This window comes from Amblyomma mixtum, chromosome 1, assembly GCF_055824585.1.
Source record: "Amblyomma mixtum isolate Tamu chromosome 1, ASM5582458v1, whole genome shotgun sequence".
NCBI lineage: Eukaryota > Metazoa > Arthropoda > Arachnida > Ixodida > Ixodidae > Amblyomma > Amblyomma mixtum.
The window spans coordinates 199,613,029-199,621,746 of NC_143012.1; the positions used below are offsets into that span (position 1 = coordinate 199,613,029).

The 8,718-nt window shown below is 45.8% G+C and overlaps 1 protein-coding gene across 1 annotated transcript in view; it reads right to left on the bottom strand.

The window, feature by feature from the left end:
• LOC149370518 (uncharacterized) overlaps positions 1-8,718 on the bottom strand; it is a 46,969-nt gene that overhangs the window by 26,266 nt on the left and 11,985 nt on the right. The window lies entirely within an intron of this gene.

Genomic DNA, 8,718 nt, shown 5'->3' on the forward strand with positions numbered 1-8,718 from the left:
CAACTGGTGCAGGCAGGACGTCACTCATAAGCAGTCTCTATATAGAAGCCAATGAACGACGACTTGCAGACAGAAGCATGCTCACATGCTCATACATCCTAAAAATCTGTTCTCTACCGAAACATATTTGTTACCCAAAAGTTAAGAAGTGCCCATCTAGAACACTGTTTAAAAAAAGTTGGAGGCTTATCAAGGTTAAGCCCAATGGATGCGAAGCAGCCTTCGTTTTGTATTGTTATTATTAACGTCCTTAGCGTTTGGAGGCATCTTGACCGCATACACGCCCGGCGCAAAGACGCTGGCGCGGTTGCGGGCACAGAGACTGACGCGACGGCGGGCGCGCGCCGCTTGATTGATTGATTGATTGATTGATTGATTGATTGATTGATTGATTGATTGATTGATTGATTGATTGATTGATTGATTGATTGATTGATTGATAACAACTTTTATTTCCACCGATGTAGGGGGCCCCCTACTCCCCGTCCCTGGCACGCAGGCCTAGGGGACGGGGGACGGGACCTCCGCGAATAAAGACTGGCGAAGATACATTGTCTCTTCGCGGCTTCAGCCGCCAGGCGGACAGCTCGTTTCTGGTCGGCGGGGACCTCGCTTCGCAGAAGGGCCTCCCAGGCTTCTCTACTCTTATTATTGTCCTCAGCACCCGGGGATCCAGGGCATTGCCAAATTATATGATCGAGGGTCCCCCTCGCTCCGCAGGTCTTACATTTGTCACCTTTTTTATCGTCTAACGTGGTTTGAAATAACCAGACAGGGTTAACGAAATTTCCGGCCTGTAATCGTCGCCAGGCGATGGCCTCTGTATTGGTTAAGTTTGGATCTGGTGGTGGCATTAGACGCCTGCCTAACCTGTAGTGCACGGCGATTTCCGCGTACGTTTGCAAACGTTCGTCCATCCCCTTCATCCCTGGCGTGACGTCACATATCACGTGATGCAGCGATGGTGGCGCCGCCGCCGCGTCGCGCGCGACGGCGCGAACCGAAGCGTGGAGGCCTCCGCCGGGCGACGTCCGACGGCGCGATATGAGGCCCCGTCTGCAGCCGGTGTGACGTCATCACGTAACGTCACATCATGTGATCTCACTTCAAGGTCAATGGTGGCCACCGCCGGGCGTCGAGCGAAGGCCCGAAACCTACGTTAATATGCTTCGCATAAAACAAACCTCAGACTACCAGACCACCGCTTTTGCCGTTTGAAGAGATATCCCAGAATCTCGGCACAATCGACACGTTACTTGACTTGGCACAAAGAAGAGACCCTCTACCTCAGCTCCACGGTACAATTTGCTTGCAATCTGTGATTTCACCCTCTCGTTAGAAACACACTATCGTTTTGAAACAAAGTCCACAACAACTTATCATACAAAAATATTTTGCACTCAAAGAAAAAAGCAGTAGTTTTACTCAATTTCACACTCAATGTTCAAAAACGGATACTTACGTACGAAGCGCAGTGGTGCGAGGGAATTCGGAGGAAACAGAATTCGGAGGAAACACATCTTCACATACATCTTCCAGTATGTGTGGCTATAGAAAAAATACTAAACGAGAACGTCACAAACAGTAATATTTAGACACTCCTTAAGTGTACTTAGAGTTCTCCACTCTAGGAATGCGAACACCCCTCTACTTGGTGACGTAGTAATTGCCACAGCTCAAGAACAAAACATAAAACTGTGCTGGGTACAGAGTCATGTGGGAATAAAAGGCAACGAGGGTGCAGACTTACGCGCGGCTCAAGCTGGTGGAAAGGAAATAAAAAAGTTTATGTGCCCTTTCAGCATTGCATGAAACTCGCACATCTTAAATACGGAAAAAATGGCAGTCAGCATGTAACAACGAAGTGCATAACAAACTACACCTGGCAAATCCAGTTTTTGATGAAAGGAAGTGATGTGAACACCAGGAACGTTTTAAGGAAATAATTCTCCGCCGTTTACCTATTGGCACACCTTACACAGGACTTGCTATTGACAAACGAAAACAAACCTGTTTGCGAAAAATGAGGAGGCAAACTTTAATCACATACTCATGCATGAAAGCCGAAAAATAAGGAAGAACAATTTTCTATGTTTTATGATGAACAAATTTCTTTACGCCAAATGTTATTCCAAGGTGAGGAAGCAATTGTCGAATGGTCTTGTGTGTTTAGATTTTTAAGCGAAGCAGGTTTTCGCGAGAAACTTTAAATTTTTGCCCACTATGTTGCTTCATTTCTTGATACACCTTTGTCACCTTCTCATGTCTGTAAAGAAGGCGGAGCTTTTTATTTGATTGATTTGGAGGCTCAACATCATTACCCGGCCAAAGATGGCTGCTGAGACTACCCGAAGTTCTTTAAAGCTCCAACTATTTAGCCAGCACGAAAATTTGCTTCCTCAGTCATCGCTAGGAAATGCAAAGCAATGTTTTAGTGCCTCTACGATTATATAAATATTTCTACAAAACTCAGCACAAAAACAATTTCCCTATACCTTGAGTTTGGCGCATGATGGCTTTAGTTGCCTTTGTGCCAGAGAGCACGCACAACACAGTTTTAAGTTCGCTCGCAAGAGGATGCTCCCTCTAGGCGCTTGCGCGCGTGTGTTCTCTCCTGCTGTCTTCGTTACTTGATGACGCGCCATTTTTCCCTTTAGCATGTCTGACCAACTTGCCCAATTCTATATATGATTGTATATGCAATGAGCTCATATGATGCAGTTGTATCAGGCAATAAACACATAGAGTTTGTGATGCAAATATTATACAATTATGAACAAATCATATACGAAATTGTCATACAAAAGTCGTATATTTCTGCAAAATCATAGTCATCAAAGAGATTTCATACAATTTGTTTGATATTTATGTCATGAAGCCGCTATGAGCTTATTGCATCATATAACTGGATCATATAACATCACATAACATCATATAACATTGCATCATATAACGGCCAAGCCCACCAAATGGAGCGATCCCAACTACTAGCCTCGCAGGCCTCACAGCAGAACTACTACGACCCCCCCCCCCCCCCCCCCCCCCCCCCCGCATGGTTTCTTTCTCCCCTGCGCTGTCGTGTTGCTCTGGTTCCCATGGCGCCGCGTCGGGCTTTATGAAAAACTTCTGTGTCCGACATGCTGACGCATACCATGTGCTCCGCCGGGTAACCGCAGTCACGAGATCGCTCCGGCCTCCCCGAAAAACACCTCTCGTGAAGCTCAGCGTGATGTTGTCCACTTCTCCCGCCCCAAGTCTACCTTTCACCACCCCCTACCTCGCCCTGTTGCACGACGAGACGGTCTCTTTGCGACCGCGGACCGTGCATCGGATACTGTGAATGAAGACGAGATGAATAAAGTGCCTCATTAGTGCGCGTGTTCTAGGTTTGGGTACCTTGTGCTCTCTGTCTTGTGCTCTCGGCCTGTGCGCTGTGCACTGGTCGTGCTTCCGTCATCCTCTCTTTGGGTCACGTAACAATATTACTAAAATTGAAAACTTAGGCTATGGCCATAACCACGTTTCTAAAAATTTCAGCAACGTTTGACACCTGCAGCTGAAGAGCCGGAACAGAATGTGTTATTAAAATAAAATCACTTAGAGATATCTATGAGGCTTCCAGTTTGAACGTAAAAGCCAATTAGCGAGCAGTGCCTGCTGAGCATAAAATATCTGATGAGGTATTATCCAAAGCGCCTGCAAGTAAGAAAACGGGCACTCTTCTCAATTCACAAGTTATTTTGCACGCAGGGAGCGGGTATCTCTGACATGTTCATCATTTTTGGTGGTGCAATCTGTTCAGAGCAGTCATTTCCAAAGTTTCGAAGTGGAGGGAAGTTCCAAAATATCGCGGGGAGTAACATGTAAACGAACAACGTTGTGTTGTTGTTTAACGCTACATTCTTAATGAAAATATGCCTCAATAGCCCCCGCCACTGTTGCTCAGTGGTTATGGCGCTCGGCTACTGACCCGAAAGATGCGGGTTCGATCCCGGCAGCGGCGGCAAAAATTTCGATGGAGGCGAAATTCTAGAGGCCCGTGTACAGTGCGATGTCAGAGCACGTTAAAGAACCCCAGGTGGCCGAAATTTCCGGAGCCCTTCACTACGGCGTCCCTCATAGCCTGAGTCGCTTTGGGGCGCTCAACCCCAATAAACCAAACCAAAGCCTCAACTGCCTCTATTTTCACTTTGCGCATAGCACATTCCTGTGTGGTATAGGCTAGCTATGCTCTCAAGCTACTGTTTTCGTGAGCGTACTGGGATATATACCTATGAAGGAATACACAAAAAGATTTTTAGGCTGCAAAAAAAAAATCCACTTACAGGCACGCAGTGCGGGTAGTTACGAGTTCTCGCTGTCTGTTGCAGTGTTTTAAGTTACTTTTGTCAGTACATTCTGAAAAGTTAAGTGAAGGAATACAATGCTGTTTTTCTCTGATTTTTACATCATGTGTATTAGACTGATTTTAATGTCTACAACTTGGATGTTGCGTTTGAGACACTTACCTGTCTTCGATTGCACTTATCATATGCGCTGTTCTCAAACCAACCTAATAGCTACAAAAGTTATCGGTAATTTCTTCACCTTATGCCTGAAGTTAGCACCACATTTTCCGACATCAGACCAAAGGGAAATAATATAAGCGTGGTGAATTTAGTGACTTGCCTGCCACGACAAAAGGAAGTTCTGCGAAGATCAGAAAGAGTCACCTTGCCCGGAAGAAGTGAGCTAGAAAGGTTTCCATCTTGAAACAAGGTTCTCCTCTGTGCGTGCGCGGCTGCATCGCAGAGGGAACCCCGCGGGTTTTCCAGACTCGTGTTCAGAAGCCTCGCGCGTGAGTGCGCAGTTGCGCGTCCGGTAGAGACGGAAGGTAAAGCTAATATCTTAGTGCCTGGTATTTCACAAGAAAGCTACACGAGTGCATACGTCGCTAGGTTCCACTACATGCTACACAATCAACAGACTATCGCAATGCTAGATTATGCACTCCTGGTCATTCGTATCATCGTCCCACTTTTTACTTCATATGGAGACTTTCCGCATTTGGTGCGACGCACGATCTTATGTGCTTTTTCCCACGCAGCGCTTAAGGTGGGTGGTCACTGTATAGCTGAATGAAGGGCAGAGTGCTGAGAACAGCAGCTTCCTGTCTCCGTGTGGTCGTTGAGGTGTTTCGCGTGGGAGCAAGAAACCAAGGTGGCGGGGGTGATGGGGTGTGGAATCTGCGTTTTATTCTTCCCTTAGAGAATTCGTCACCAAGGGCCAAATGATTGCTTTGAAATGCCAATACTTACAAGGAAAACCATGCTCAAATATTTAGAGTTGTCAGGAGAGAGAATTTGTCACCTATAAAAAATCCACACAGTCCTAGTGGAGAGGACGTTCAAAAGCCAGCGAGAGATTTCGCTAGAAAAGGCATGCTTTAAAAATGTTTTAATTGATTAAAATTTTTTAATTCTTAGGCGCTTTAAATCTTAGCCGGGAAATCATGAACGTCAGCCACCATTGGCCATCTGCGTTGCCTACAACGTAATGCGCTGCTACTGAGCCATTTGGCTCTGTAGCTTTTTCGCCGCAAGCGAGATTTTTTTTTCTAAGAGCTTTTCAGAGCCCGTTTCCAAAAGAGCGCGAAAACTTCCGAGGCTGCATTCTGTTTTGCGCGCTGCTCGCAATAACAAATTTCACAGTGGACATTTAGAATATGATTGCTGGCATGGATGGCAAAAATAGTGAAAATTGGGAGCGGCAGGAAAACGCAAGAGAATAGTTCGAAAAAGTAAATTCTAGGTGAGCCTTTACCAAAGTTTCCAACGATGGCACTGCTGTCTATCACTGAAGGTGAGCTGTAGAGCTCTGTGCAAGAGAGAAAAAATGTTTATTGTTTGCTCGTTGCAAGTCCAGAGAGTCCTTAGGGGTGGTGTTCCCATTGCAGGAATCATGGAGTCCCTAGTCCAGGACTAATGGTGTGATATTGTGTAAGACTGCCCTACCAAAAAAGATATCGTCGACAAAGTATACTTCAAATTACCTTAATTGAGGAAGGCAATCTATTGATCTCACTTACAATAGTACAGTAGTATCGAGCATAATTTTATGCTTTCGTTGAGAGGTTTTTCTGTTAATTAAGGTGTTAAAGAACTAATTCAGGTAGGTGTTGGAGCCGTATAAGTCTATGATAACAAGCACTGTTAGGCAAGGACCTATTTCACGCGCTCGCACGTACGCACCGGCCGACATAGGCCGATGTAAAACATTTTTACGTATGGAATGTCACAGGCAAAGCTCTGAACGTGGCTGCTAGGTGCAACTATGGGGCGAATTTCCTTCTGTCAAGGAATCGCAGAGATAATGCACCAAAAGCAATTATAGTGATCAGGGACAGTGCGGAAGCAGTTGCGCGTGGCTGTGATCATCGAGATAAGTGTGATCACTTCTCGCGTACCCAAAAGAATAATAAAGCAGAGAGCCAGCGGCTCTGGGATTGAACAAACAGTATAAATATTCTTGGTATCAATCGTGAGTCGAAATACTTCACGACGTCGAAATACCTCTTCCTGGCCACGATCATTCGTGGACATACTAGTCGCTTCTACGGAACATCTCTAGCCTGCATTGCTCGGCTTGTAAATCTCGAAGGGCCAATTTTCGCTGCGCCTTCAATTGCATTGCTGGAGGAGGACAGTTCAAGGTTCCTATTATGCGGAGCTAGCGGCACTGAAAATTATACCGTCTTAATGCGAGAGCGTAAGTAGCCCTTTTTAAAAAAAGAACTGTCCGGCGTCCGCGTCGCAGACCCTTTGAAGCATCGCAGATGGAACGTGGCACCTTAAAAACAAGTCACGTGACCTTGTTACGTGATCAGAACTTGCCGACCGTGGCAACTGGTGACCTGCCCCCTGGAATGTGAGCAAACTGCCCGCTCTGGCAGGTTGCAGTTAAATGACTGATCGATCGCGAGAGGTCACTCGGGAAGAGTAACCTCGGCCGCACAAGCCCCACCGCTGCCATCGCAGGGCAGCGGCACATCGCTTGACCGCTGCACTACTGCGCCAGGAGTGACATGAGGACTCCTGGGCATGTGTAAATGTAAAGTCAAGAATTACCGATTTCTCGTATAAGCCATTAAGGATATCGCGTCATACCCCTAATTCGGAGCTTATGTGTCCTCTCCATTTTTTTTTATTTCAGCTCAAGATACCTTGAATACACAAGGTATCTTTTCGTTCGCCTGGCTGAGCAATTAGATAATTTTTTACACGAAAAATTTAAACGTCTTGCAATTACATGAGTGGAGTACATTAAAATGGAAACACTTGTGAGAAAGCTAAAATAGGAAGGACCCAATATCGCACCCTTCATTAGAGCATCTGTTCTGAGTGAAAAGAGTATGCGATAGTAAATCAGGCTGCACTAAAATGAACAAGGCCGGTTTTATCGAGCAAGTGTACACCTTGGACCGTTTCAACAGATCACAGTTCCTGATCTCAACTTCTGGTGACAAAGAAAAGACTGTGCAGAGAAGGTAATGGAAATAAAAAAGACAGAAGGTATTTGCGAGGAAGCGCCTTATCACATTTCCAATTGCTTCGGCTCAGATATAAAGCCAGGCAACGAGCATGACAGCCAGGGCGATCGGTCTTCAGTTCCACTTATCCTCAGTGCGTGTTCCGGAAACCTGTGAAGGGTTGTGAAAACGCTCACCGGCAAATTCATTCCAGAAGAGCACACAACTTTTCCACGAACGTGGCTCGTTATATTTCCAAACAAGAGGTTCAACAGCCGTATGCGCAAGCTACTCGTTGCAGTGCGCGACAGATGGCGAAGCAAATCCACGCAACGGCTCCAGCTACTCGAAGACAGCAAGCTCAGAAAAAACAGCCCTGAACCCGCGAAGAAATGAAGTGCTAGAACAAAGAAGCCGCATTTTTCTATGTGTTCTCATCGCCCTGTTACCAATAAAGCAGATACGAAAGCGCCTCAGTGCACGGCTATATGGTGCTTATAGTGAACCCAGTGTTAACGCCAAACGAAACACAGCGATTTTGGCGCTCTACATAGCGTTTGTGGCAACATGAATACATTATAAAAACAAACCAGAGCAAAATTGGACTTTATTCTAAGTATTACTCTTCTTTTGCAATCGTATCGCGGGGAGCATAGTTGGCGTGACCCAACTACAGGCACACGACTTTTAGCCCATTCGCGGCAGAACGCTGTGCTGTTCTTACTTCACTGCGTCGAGGTGGCACACGCCGGAGAGCTTGTCGCAGGCGGGGCCAAGGGGAACTGGTGTACGACACTTATTTAAAGTAGCTACAATTCAACCCTTTCATAAGTGTCCACTTCCTAAAATTTTGGAAGGTGTGATAAAAAAACTCCGACCTCCAGAGGCAAAAAAGGCTTGTAGCATTTGTACAGTAGCGTTATTATTGGGTAACTTTGCCATATTTATTACATAAAATTACCGCCTCTGGCCCCCGAAAACTTCATCAAATATAATGAGATAGGAAATGCTTCACTTCACATCGTACCAGGCGCTTCATGCCAGCCCGTTCCAGGTGGATTTCGAAAACGTGCAGAAATTGCAAAAGGACGGCTCAGTTTCAAATAGCACGAGGAGTTCCTCGTCTTTCTATTAGTACAACTTTGTGCAGTTGTGAGTTTTTGCATTTGCTGAAAACAAGCGAAGAGGTCCATGACGTATAGCAAAGTGTG